At 44.6% G+C, this 12,352-nt stretch overlaps 2 long non-coding RNA genes across 2 annotated transcripts; one reads left to right on the forward strand and one right to left on the reverse strand.

Moving 5' to 3' along the window:
* The first annotated feature begins 3,456 nt into the window (after positions 1-3,456).
* Positions 3,457-7,258, forward strand: LOC142578549 (uncharacterized). The gene is made up of 3 exons (XR_012827217.1): positions 3,457-3,670; positions 4,957-5,069; positions 7,017-7,258. It is a non-coding gene; the product is annotated as an uncharacterized LOC142578549 (long non-coding RNA).
* LOC142578550 (uncharacterized) lies at positions 3,911-9,523 on the reverse strand. The gene is made up of 2 exons (XR_012827218.1): positions 9,257-9,523; positions 3,911-4,118 (listed from the first exon to the last, which is right to left on the reverse strand). It is a non-coding gene; the product is annotated as an uncharacterized LOC142578550 (long non-coding RNA).
* Between the last annotated feature and the right edge of the window lie 2,829 nt (positions 9,524-12,352).

A 12,352-nucleotide genomic window follows, 5' to 3' on the forward strand; every position in this document is an offset into this window, starting at 1 on the left:
CGCCGTTGGTGTAAAAGGCACGTGAAAATCGTAACTGACCTAAAAAGAGTGCTTTTGCGATGTCATTGCTGTCTTATTTTACGACCTAAGTCAAACATTGTGGGGAGCAAAATAAACACCAAGTGGGAGAAGTTAGCTGTCCTACATAATGGGAAACAACGGGAATAATGTACGAAGACTGATGTTACAGGGCGTGTATATACATTTTTCATACATGGACGTCACATCACTGGCAAAAGCGACATATTCATGTACAAGCTACTCTTACGACGCTATTACGCCTGCGTGTACCGGCTAACCGCATTTTCTTCCGCAGTACAAGGTACTTCTGTGCACGTCTTCCTTGTTGGCGGAACAGACAAATTTTATCCCTTTAATGAATTCCATACCTTCTTATGTCGAACGTTGCACGTGCACAGGGAATACTATAACTAAAAGGTAAAGCCTTGCGTGTAATAGAAGGACAGATCTCCCATAAAACGTCCTAATGTCTGTGCACTCAGATCCGCGGTGAAATGAATTGGTGCATGTGCTTCCAGTACTGCACTTCTCATCTTTTTCAATTCTTTGCCTAACAAATTGATGCAGGGGATTCTCATGCTTTTTTCTCTTTCATACAACAAGATTTGTCGAACAGCACGACTACGCAACATTGCTTTAATGCAGCGCAATGACGGAGTTTTTTTTGTTTGTAGTCACTATTGGGGAAGATAGAATTACTCCTAATTCGCATACGTCACCAAGTATATTGACGTTCAAGTGCTGTTCACTCGTGCGACGCGCTTTACTGTCGTCGTTCCAAGGCCGGCACGAGTGGCATGACCTAAATTTCCCTCTTCTCGTCACAGAGAGGAACTTTCGCGACCACCACAGTTCCTTGCGCTTGCAATCGAACAAATTTTTGAATGCGTCGCCGAAAAGGTCGCATCAATTGCACGTTAAATATTGTGCATTGCGATTATATTGCAGTCAGTAACACTTAATCGAAAATATGTTAACATTGTCTGAGTTATGCGCATTACAATAACTTTGATTCTACAAAAGACTTGGAATACGAAACAAGTGCGCAATTAGACGCTGCACCGCTGAAGCCTTCAAGGAGAGTGCGAACAGCAAAAAAAAAAAAAAAAAAAGAAAAGACGGTTTACACGCTTCTTTGGAACCGTCGTTTAATAGCCCGCCGACCTTCTGTGCGCCTGCTTCATTTTCTACTATTCTCCCACTCGATGTTCTTATATTTCACTTAACGCAGAACCTTCTAGCTCATCTTTCACCGCAAACTTGTTCAGAATATCTTACTTTCTTTCTTAGCAAATAAATTACAGTTACTCGTTGTGATGGTTCAAGCTGGGTTCAGGGCACCGACTAAATTTGCACAACATATGGAAAGTTCGCTCGTACAGAGGTTACATTAATTATTTCTTGTATGCTTTGCGCACCTGCACACCTACATTCATGTTCTTACGAAGCCCAAATGTTCAACATGACTGCAAGTTCGTGTGGCATTATTACTATTACTATTATTACTATTATTAGCCATGGAAACATACAAACACACAAAGGAAACAAGAGTGGCGCAAGTTGACAGCTGACACCGAGAGGGCCACAACGCCTGCCTACTCTTTTGGGACGAAGCATCACTATATGTTTTCCGATCGCAAGTACTTAATACAGTTCAAGCCGGTGTAAACGGGAAATAAATAAAATAAAAATAAATTTACGGCAATGGCTACCAATGCTGCTGAATGCATACTTTCACTGAAACCTACAACCCACATTCATACTGCAGTATTACCGAACACGTTCGCTAGAACAATGTCATACAAGAAGTCTCCGCATGACGACTTGTTCGGGAGCAGTCGGGGCCCCAACCGCTCTCCTGCCCCTGATACACGCTTATACCACTCCGGGCACCACTACAAAACATATAAGCACCGCTGCATACCCTCTGCGATCACTTGTTGTGCAAATCTTAAAGAAATTACGCTACTGTGCTCTGGGCTCTGACATACATACAATTTGCGTTTAAAATGCGTAGCTATGAACACAGGGGCCTGTATTCGGCATTATATATTGAGGTATCCGATGAGTGCAATGCAAACTCACTACTCCGGATGAGGCATCGTAGTGGTTCTTGTATGACCTCTTGGACCAGGCGCCGTCAGCAACAACTGTGATCGTCGGTACCCCGTCCTCGTCCACGTCTCCACACTCGCGGGCTAGGCGTGCTTCCTCGACGCCAGCCGCTTTCATCATGTCCCATGCAGCTATCTCGATGGTGTCGGCGACTTTGTCCTGGCACTTGGAGAAAGTTGCTGATGACATCGTTGGAACATTTAGCGTGCCCAGAAGTTCGGAGAGGTTCGTGTAACCGGCGCCAATGGCCACAGCTCCCGACGTCGCTGCCGTGTTTGCGTCCATCTTAGCCGGATTTTCCTTTGGGGGCGGCTCTGTGGTGATGACGTCTTCCCTGTTGCACATTCTGCATTTGAAGGTGAACGCGCTGATCAGCCCTTGCCGGCGCTCCTTCATAAACTGCATGTCCGCAAAGGAGCAATCGAAAGGCTCGTGCCTCGACAGTGCCTGGCAAGAGGCAATGAAATGGTTGATGTCGACCAGCCGCCTCCCTTCCAGTATTTCGCCGACCTTGTCTTGTGTGTCTTCATTCGCCAACGATGCGGAGACTTGCAAAGGTGCTGACTGTGCTAGTTGCTGAGAAGTGTCATCATCCTCACGAAATAGCACTTCTGAAGCAACGCTTTCCGTTGGTGAACTTGCCATTTGCCCAGCACCAGACGTCGAGGACGTAGCGAAGGAGCGAAACTTGCGCATATTTAGAAGTATGCGCTTTCTCTTCTTACCGAACTTCTGGCTACGCTTCCATGCCATGGCTTACTGTAGCGTGCGAGAAACTGCCGAACTCAACTTCACACAACGAAGTGACCACTTTCTCACGTACAGCAGCACTAACAACAACTGACCGCTCTTTTTCGCGTCAAGAAAGCCCGCGCTAAAGCCGTCTGCTCCGGGGATTGTTGAGAGTATGCTAGGCGCAGCATCGTATTTCTTGTGCGTTGAAATTACATTCTTAAGTTATGCGCACGCACAAAATTGACACCAAATGAGCGTTAGCTAACTAAAGCATTTAGATAAATCCACACTGCGTCTCGGGGCCGTTACTTTGGCCCATGCTATGCACAAGGACATGTCAAACAAGCACACCCTTTGGTGTCGTCTGCTATTGCTCCGTGCCAATGTACGTAATCGACGCGCTTACTTTGGTGCCCTTTTGTTTTCTACGCTTGCACCTCAGCACATGTAATTTACTATTTATGTTATCATTAAAGCGACTGAAAACCCTTTTTAAACAATCATTTCCATTGAATATATCATACGGCAATTCGGCTGAAAGTAACAACACTAAACAACGTCTTGTGTAGCAATGGCGCCGTAGTGGTGTACATCGAGTGCATGGTACACCGTGCGCAACTGCAGTACCTCAAGTCGGTTATTACATTTCACGCGTTCCTGCCGTACCATGCTAGTACGGAGCAATGCGTGCGCCATTTGTCGTCATTCCGTCAGTTTCTCTTTATCTTCGTTCGAGTGAATACACCTGGTGTGACGCAAAGAACGCGCGAGGCATGAAGCGGACTGCACGTTTTCTCACGTAAGTTGCTGTTTTCATGTCGTTATGGCTATGGCTGTTATTACAGTTTATATTTTCTTGCTGCGTACCACAACCTCATGAGTTACCGCGTGCTGGGGTTTCTACCCCCAGAGCAGCGGTAAGGCTACATCTCAGGTACTAACTTCATGAACCGACGGGGGAGAGAAACATGTTCCCCGTTATCGCTCAGTAAACAATAAAAATTCATGAACCGAACATGCCACAGGAACAGGCGGTGGGATGATGATAGAAACATCTTTATTGACAGCAAGGGAGAAGTCGTGAAGGCGCTGCTAGTCACGGAGTCTGCGGCGACGGCCCACGGCCCGTGCCTCTAGGATCAGTGCCCGTCGGTACTTGCACGCGCCGTCGGGAAGGCCGCCCTCCCACTGCTCTCGGGTGCAGGACGTGAAAAGCAGCCGACCGCCATAATTGATCGTACGATTTCCTGCACGTTTGCCACAACCAAAAAAATGTTACTTATTTGGGGCGCTAATGATATACAAAATCGCATGAAACGTGCCATTTGAGCCAATAACACGTTCGAGCGATATAGATGTCATGTTGCCAACAGCATGTACAAATAAATATTGCATGCAATTTCCAGTACTAGTTTTTAAATGTAGCCCGATTCGTAGGGTTGCGGGCGACGGCTTGAAGCACTTTTTAGACCTGAAAGTGCGCGGACTCGAGGAGGGTGAGCGATATATTGGGGTCGTACGGTGACTAGAAGTATGACTGTACCCATGCTTTCAGCTTTTCTTCAACGAAAGTAGCAAACAACTCTTGCGCGTACGACAGCATACTCTCAGCGACACTTCGGCACGTTTTCTATGGGCCTTTTATACGTGCTCATATGCAAGTACACTTGTGCATCCAGTGAAGAAATGAATAAATTTTTTTTTCTCAAATATTTCTTCTAACTTCAGCAGCGCTACAGTAAAACAGTGTCGCAGTCAACGTGACTACTCTATCAGGTGCATTTTAAAACAATTCTTGTCAACCATACTTCCGCAAGCGAGCTTAAATGTAAGATTACTTTGTAATACATCTAGTTCTCATTGCTTCAGCCAACTTAAATTGTTTTTCGAGCTAGCTTGGTATTTTTCTTTTATGTCATTTTATTGTTTTGCTTGCTTGTGTCTGCGTACATCCTTTGTAACTTCACAACAGAAATGTGTTGGAGCCCACCAGTTTGCTTTGGTCAGTCTCATTACTTTATTCATGTTAAGTATACACAATTGCCGTTCTTTATGCCGTCTGCTCACAACACTTCTTCTTTACAGATAACACAGCAGCCCAAAAATTACCTTATCGGTTGCTTTGGAGGTGCCACCGTGCTTGCCGTTCATATCGAAAGGTGGCCTTGGAGTGTGACACACGACACACAGGTGATTGGGTATGTTTGCTATACTCCTGCTAGGTGTCACCCATACATTAACAGCAATGTCATGTGTTCAACAATGAAAATTCATTGCAAGCTGAAGGCCACAAGCCCTTAATAAGGGTATCATGGGACAATGTTACCATGAAATAAAAGGATGGTTATAGGCACCCTCCCTCTACTGCTGTGCGAATGAAACATACCTGTACCTCTTCCTTTTTCCTTTCATGCTGCCATCCCCCTCTTCCCTGCAGGGCAGTAAAGCAAACCTCCACCCAGTCATCCTCCCTGCTTTTCTTTTTTTCTCTCTTTTTCTAATGTTATTGTTTCTCTGGAAGAGGCTTGCATCATTCTTAATAACACCCTGCTTGTGCTTCCTGGTGTACCTTGGTCATATAAGACGTGTTGACCTAGCAGTGTGAGGTGTAGTCCTGATTAAAACATTTCAGATACATACACATAGTTCAACTCACACAACGCTGTTTATTGAATAATACCGTTGCAACATGTATGGTGTCATGCATTACATGTGCCTTGACCATATCACATTAATCTGGTTATTAACAATTGCTATGACAACGTAAACATGTTGTTCGGCAACCATCTCTTTGCACGTGACACATGGACAATAACATTTGCTGTAACAGTGTAAACGAGGCATCCAGAGAAATTAAATGCATGCATTAATCACGCCATACTGCTGTGTTACACAGCGTTAGGTTGTATACATCATCACGTGACGTACACCATCACAAACAATTGCTATGTTAGACTGTGTTACATTGTACAAACTGCAGTGTTGCGACATCCTTTATTTCTGGATGTTCTCGAAATGGAACGTGCTGTTTAACTCTTTCAAATAACTGCAATTTGCATGGATTTAAACACAATTTGAACCTGTACTTGCAAACTAACACAGCATGTTGATGTCCATGCGCATCTTTATGTGTGTTTCTGCACATCGTTACTTGGAACACAGTATGGGAACATTTACTTTATTCTCTGCATCACTTTGTCCTATGGCTGCACCATACCACATCCATCTTCACATTTACAGCCTCACTGCCACAAGCCATAGCAGCTGATGGTGACAAGGCATCCGTTACAGTTCGTAAGATCAACAGACATTTAGAAGAGGCTGTAGCATCACTTTGTGCTCACACTGCCACAAGCAAAACCGTGCTGTGTAAGTGTGTGGAGATAGAAACCCGTTGCAGTTGTGCTTGTGCTCTTCGTCTGTCTAATTTTCTATCTCCTCACTTACATGCCCTGTTGGCTACTGTGGGTTATCAAACAGGATTTTACTTACTGTTTAACTTCACCTGTAATTCCCTTTCTTCTGTCTCTTTTTAACTGCACTTGGCTGGTCGTGAAATGTACATTTATTGTTCAGTAGGACTCTGGTGAGAGTTAGTTCATGATTTTGTTTCTTCCTGTTCTTTGTCTTTCTTCTCGTTTTCTTTGCACTGCTCAAAGTTTGCTTCAAAAGCATTCATTGTCTTTTTCCTGGGTACAATTTGCTACAGATTGTCTTTTGTTACATTAATGTTTGCCCCTAAGAAAACATATGCTCCCACATGCCACTCTAAACATCTCGTGGTCCTGTACATTCATTTCACCTTTTGGACATTGCACCACACACAAGATGCAGGGACACAGGCACACAACTGTCACACTGTGTGTTTTGTGTGCCCTAAAATGTTACACTGGCATACCGACATGCCCAAACTTGCATTCTTTCTTTTCGCTGAATCTGTACAGAAATGCAGAAATTGATGATGGCAAGCTTGGAGAAACATAGGTTAGATATTGTGCGCGACAGTCCAGTGCCATACACGCTCCTTTTGGATGCCTGCTACATGTGCTGTGTACAGAAATAAAACTATCCTGACTCTTGTACATGCACACTACTGACCGCTGTATATGCAATACCTGTATTGTTTACATCATTTCCTTTTCCAGGTTATTTCCACGTGCCAAATGATATCTTCTACGATGACTATTCAAGCCATTTGCAGCATGAATAACGCCTACTTGATTACCTTGCAATGACACACCCCACCATGACCGTTGGGAAGACTGTCCATTGCCTGTCGCTGGTGCACGAGGCTACATCTTCACCTGTTGGTACTCGCTAATTGTGTTGCAGCTTGTCTTTTGGCTCATCACCACTACGAATAAAAGCTCTGTTTTAAAATCAATAACGCTGCAACTTCTGAATAGCTCGACCTAATTCTCACAGCATACTGACCCCACACGACATCTAAACATTGCGAATGCTAATCCTGTATGGTTTGTTTTTGTCGAATTATTGACATCCTACATAAAATAGCATACTTCGAGTATACACACGCCTATGCATTTCATATCTCAAATTGGTGACATCCGTAGTATGACTCTTACTATGATATTACTTTTTACCCTTACTTCAGGTACACATTTTTTCCCATGCCATGTATGCTCACACGGCTGTGTTCAAAGTCAGGTTTCTTCATGCGCTTGCTCGCAGCACAATAGTTTTATGGCACCCACGTTTGTTTGCTGCGACATGCCATAGCCTCATTGGGGCGTCCCTCTCCATGGTAACCTTTACAAGCACATCAGGCACTTGGCACATTTCAAATGGGGTGAGCAAGACAAGAAATGGTGCATTTTTCAATCCGCACTGGCTACAAATTTTCTGCAGTCATGCATAGTGCATTGCAGGGCTTTGTAACCCTACTACTGTGAGACTCTACAAAGCAGGTGTGATACTAACACACAGTGCGGTTTCCACCTCGCTGCATCTTCCAGCTGTCTGATTATCCTGCATTTGTGCACTGTTGCTCTTCGACTCCTCCCTTCAAAATGTATCTCTTGCCAAGGCACCTCTGCTTTGTAGTTGCTACATATTCAATGAAAGACTATATTCATTTGGAAAGGATTGCCTCTCGAGAAGGACACACGAAACACTTGGCAGGACATTAGCAGCAAAAAAAGTGACACTTAACCGCCATGCTAAACTAGCACACAAGTGTTAGCTGGCACCTTATTGAAATTACTAGATTCCCTTTTGCACAGTTACCCCGATATGCAAGGAAAGCTCCCTATATCCTGTGACCTACACATGCAGCAATTTGTTTGACCTTGCAGTTTTAAAGAATGTATGAGGCGTGCTTGGACACGCTGCCTTCAGAGAAATTCGTTTAGCACTTTGGCCTCTGCTCTCGGCAGCGTGATCAAATACTCAACATGCAGCCAAAACAAGCAAACAAAAATTATATGAAAAAAAAAAATTGAAACAAACTTGCAAATGATCACACACCACTCGACGCCTTCTTCAGCTAGCCGAGCAGGTAAGGCTGTAAAATTAGTCACGTACGCGCTAGCGCAGGTACATAAAACCTCGATGTGTAATAATCTACACGCAAGCAAATGCCATTAGTAATGCGGAAAGCTTCTTTATTACGCCTACGCAGGTTAAATGCACTATTGCGCTCAATACGAGTTGCGATACGGCATACACTAGTAAATTATTCTAACAAAAAAAAGTGCAACTTCCCTTGTAAACACGGTGCGTACAGTGCCGTTGTCATATAACACTATTATCATCGCTCTTCAGTTTTTATTTGTGTGTGTGTTCGTGTGCGCGCGCGCGTTGGCGCAGCCACGCGCCGTGCCTGCGCCCTCATAGAAAAAGAAAAGAAACAAAAAACAGACGCTCGCGTTGCGACTCGCAGTGAGCGCGACAATATGTGGCAAAATGTGTACGCAGCTGCACCCATTGCATATTTAGGCAAAGTCACTTGAGGAATAAAAGTACTCCGAACGCGCGCAGGCAGCTTCTTATTGCAAATCACCCTTACATATTCCGTGCGGCAGCGTTCACACTAGTGTACCTCTAAGTTTCTAAAGCTTGCAGAAATCGAAACAAATCAAGCTATAACAGTTGCAAAAACACACTGCGCAGAATGTTGAACAACGCGGGTTTCTCACGGGCAGTTCTTTAGTTATGCTTACATACAACTGTGCGGTGGTGAGTGCTCAGTATTTCGTGCAAGAGCACCTTACCTGAGTGCGCCAATATTATTTCCCTATCGACAGAATAACTGCACACGCCACAGCTTTTTCATGGACTCGCAAGTTTCAGCCACATCGAAATTATGCGGATCATTTAGTTTAGAGACATCACGAAACGCAAGCAATTTCTTCATCCTTCTCACATTCCATTTTTGCTCGCCAGCGGTTTCAATCAGACCACGAGCTCCCGACTCAGGACGTCGTTCACATGGCCTTCCCATGTGCTTTCGATCCGGCATACCGGCTGCTGTCACATATATTACGCTACCTGCTGGTGCGTACAATGCTCTAGCGTTCCTAAATGAACACTGCACAACCTCGACACTGCCACTCGCGTACACAAATGTCATGGCGAAATCCTACAGGTACGACACCGCAACACAAAACACGTGTTTTCTTGCCTGGACAATGCTATTTCCCAGACGGCAAAAAGTAGTCCTCACGAAAACAACACAAAAAGTGTACCGTTCCGCGTGTACAGCTTCCGAGATTCCCGTTGTTAAACGATAGGCGGAAATTTTGACAGCAATTTCAAAGGCCATACAATACGAAGAATAGTTTTAGTTTATTCTGTGAGGTGGCAGCACATGATAGATTGTCTTTGAGGCCTTCGTTTGTTTGTTGCTACATGCTTTAGGAAAATTAGTTTTACCAATCACATGCATCACGTATGATGCCACCAGCGGTCTTAAATTTGTCCTCTAAGATTGATCTAGTGACTGTTGGTTTTAGTTTTTCCGTTTTGGCCTTCTTTTCCGACATATTCAGTTGTAAATTCGACGGTCGGAAAAACATGACTTTTACTCACATTTCGGTACTTTTTAATAAAAAATTGACAACCTAACTCAAAAATTCGAAACCAACAGTCACTAGATTTTGAGTTTTTCTTTTAAATGCAACAAACCTCGTCAAATTCGGTGCGGTGGTTGCCGAGAAAAACGAATTCTCCTTTTACATGTATTTAGATAGGAGCCCCCGAGCTAAAGCTTCCTCTTAAGAGGAAGCTTTAGCTCAAGTGCTCCTATCTAAATACATGTAAAAGGAGAATTCGTTTTTCTCGGCAACCACTGCACCAAATTTGACGAGGTTTGTTGCATTTAAAAGACAAACTTAAAATCTAGTGACTGTTGGTTTCGAATTTTTGAGTTAGATTGTCAATTTTTTGTTAAAAATTGGCAAACATCGAAAATTTTCAAAAAACGATACTATCAAGTTTACAACTCTGTAACTTAACCACTAAAAATGATAATACAATTCTGTGAATTGCATCTAATAGTACATCTAAAGCGGACAAAATTGATATGTTACACATGAATATAAAAAAAAGTTAATAATAGGGAAATACAACTTTTGCAGAACCGTTGTAACCAACGTAACAAATTCACCTAAGATGTAAAATGACATATTGAATTTGTCCGCTTTGAATGATCTAATGGATGCCGTTTACAGAACCGCGATATCGGTTCTTGATGCAGAGCTATGAATTTATAAACTTCGTGCTTCTATTTTTTTCAAAGGGTCAAATATTTGAAAATCGTTTTAAGAAAATTCAAGCCCTAAATCGAAATTTCGCTTCTAACAGTCACTAGAATTTAACTTTCTCTTTCAAATGCGGCAAATTTCATCAAAATCGGTCCTGGGGTTATCTCATAAAAACGTTTTTGCGTTTTACATGTATTTGAATAGGCCGCGTCGGAGTTGGGCCCGAGCTAAAGCTTCCTCTTAAGTACACCCATGTAGCAGACGTAGATGACGTTGGTATCACGTGAACGTCTGGTGTAGCTCTCCAACCGCGCAGGCTCCATAGACAATCGTCGGCACCGTGAAACGATGTGTCAAACCCAGCAACTTGATGCGCAGTCGTAGTAGCATTAGGTAGATTGTCGGTGTTCAGTTCCTCGGCCGGTACAGGTGAAGAAGTGAAAAGGACGGCCTGCACAATAAACAAGAAGGGATTCGTGAGACGCATGGTCTCGGTGCTTCCGCCGTGCCCACCCACTTTATACTCTGCGCTAACCCTGGCATCATACAAGATGTGGACGTTGTAAAGTCGCTCTGATTGTTCGTGTTCTTAAGTGTCACGAATCGGCCACGTGCTTTGTGTATAGAGAGGGGGTTCACTTGCCCCCATGTCAGCCGGGCGACAGTTGCTGTGTTGTGGGGTCACAGGCACCGCGCGGTGTTGGGTGACGCGTCGCGGCAGGCGCCAGGCGGGCGAGTGCAGATTCCGGGAAGTCGGTATTGTGCGCACGGTGTTGGCAGTCCGCCAACGGTCACACGAGTCCACACAGACCAGCCTTGAAAGGGACCGCTGTACAAGGTATTGTGGGTCTGGCCCCCGAGTGCCTGACTAATTGGAGGCGCCGCCGAGGTTAAGAAGGGCTTAGCAACTCTGACCCCGTGCCGCATGCAGTGAGCATGGACCTAATCTTCTACGCGTCCGGAACGCAATCGCCAGCCTTGTCGTTGGGTGCGACTGCCTGTGTGGTGTCGAAGGCCAGCTTACAGTGCACGCTGTAGGAATGCGGGGCACACGTAAAGAGTGCATTCGGACGACGGCGTCTTGGAAACACGCACTCGGAGAACTTTGTCTTGTAGACAATAGGTTTGAAGGACAAGGAGGGCCATCAGTCTCCCACGCGGACAAACTTTGAGTACGGCCGCACTACGTGGTGTCGATGCCCCTGCTTCCGAGACATTTGCAGCCTAGAGACGCCCTTGGGATTTGAGGCGGCCTAGCGATAACTTGTTCGGGCCTGGCGTGTTTTGCTGAGCGCGTCACGAACTACGGAGAAATGAGAGGGCAACGGAGTTTTAGGGAAGAAGGAAAAGAGCTTTGTTTTCCAATATGCTTATTTTTCAGAGTAAGCCCATCCCTGTGGGTTGTGGCTTAACAAACGGTTGATTCTGATTGGCAACTGAACCTGGGGGACGGGCCAACAGCCCTACCGCCTCTTTTTCTTTGTATATTTGGGCTATAAAAATCGGGACGACATGCTGTCCCTCAGACTTGGCTGAAATCAGGATTGCTGATAGATCAGTGAGCCTCCGTACTATGTACGTTAAAACGAGTCTGGGCTCTAACAGTGATTGAGACAGTCGAAGAGTGAGACTTTGTTTCTCAATTGTTGAAGTTTGTAATGTATTTGTTTTACCTGCCATGTATATAGAAAAGTTTACCTATAAATATTTCTTGTCCATCTGATCTCATCGCTTCCTGCCTGCGTTTGATCAACAAC

This window comes from Dermacentor variabilis, chromosome 4 (genome assembly GCF_050947875.1).
Source record: "Dermacentor variabilis isolate Ectoservices chromosome 4, ASM5094787v1, whole genome shotgun sequence".
Lineage (NCBI taxonomy): Eukaryota > Metazoa > Arthropoda > Arachnida > Ixodida > Ixodidae > Dermacentor > Dermacentor variabilis.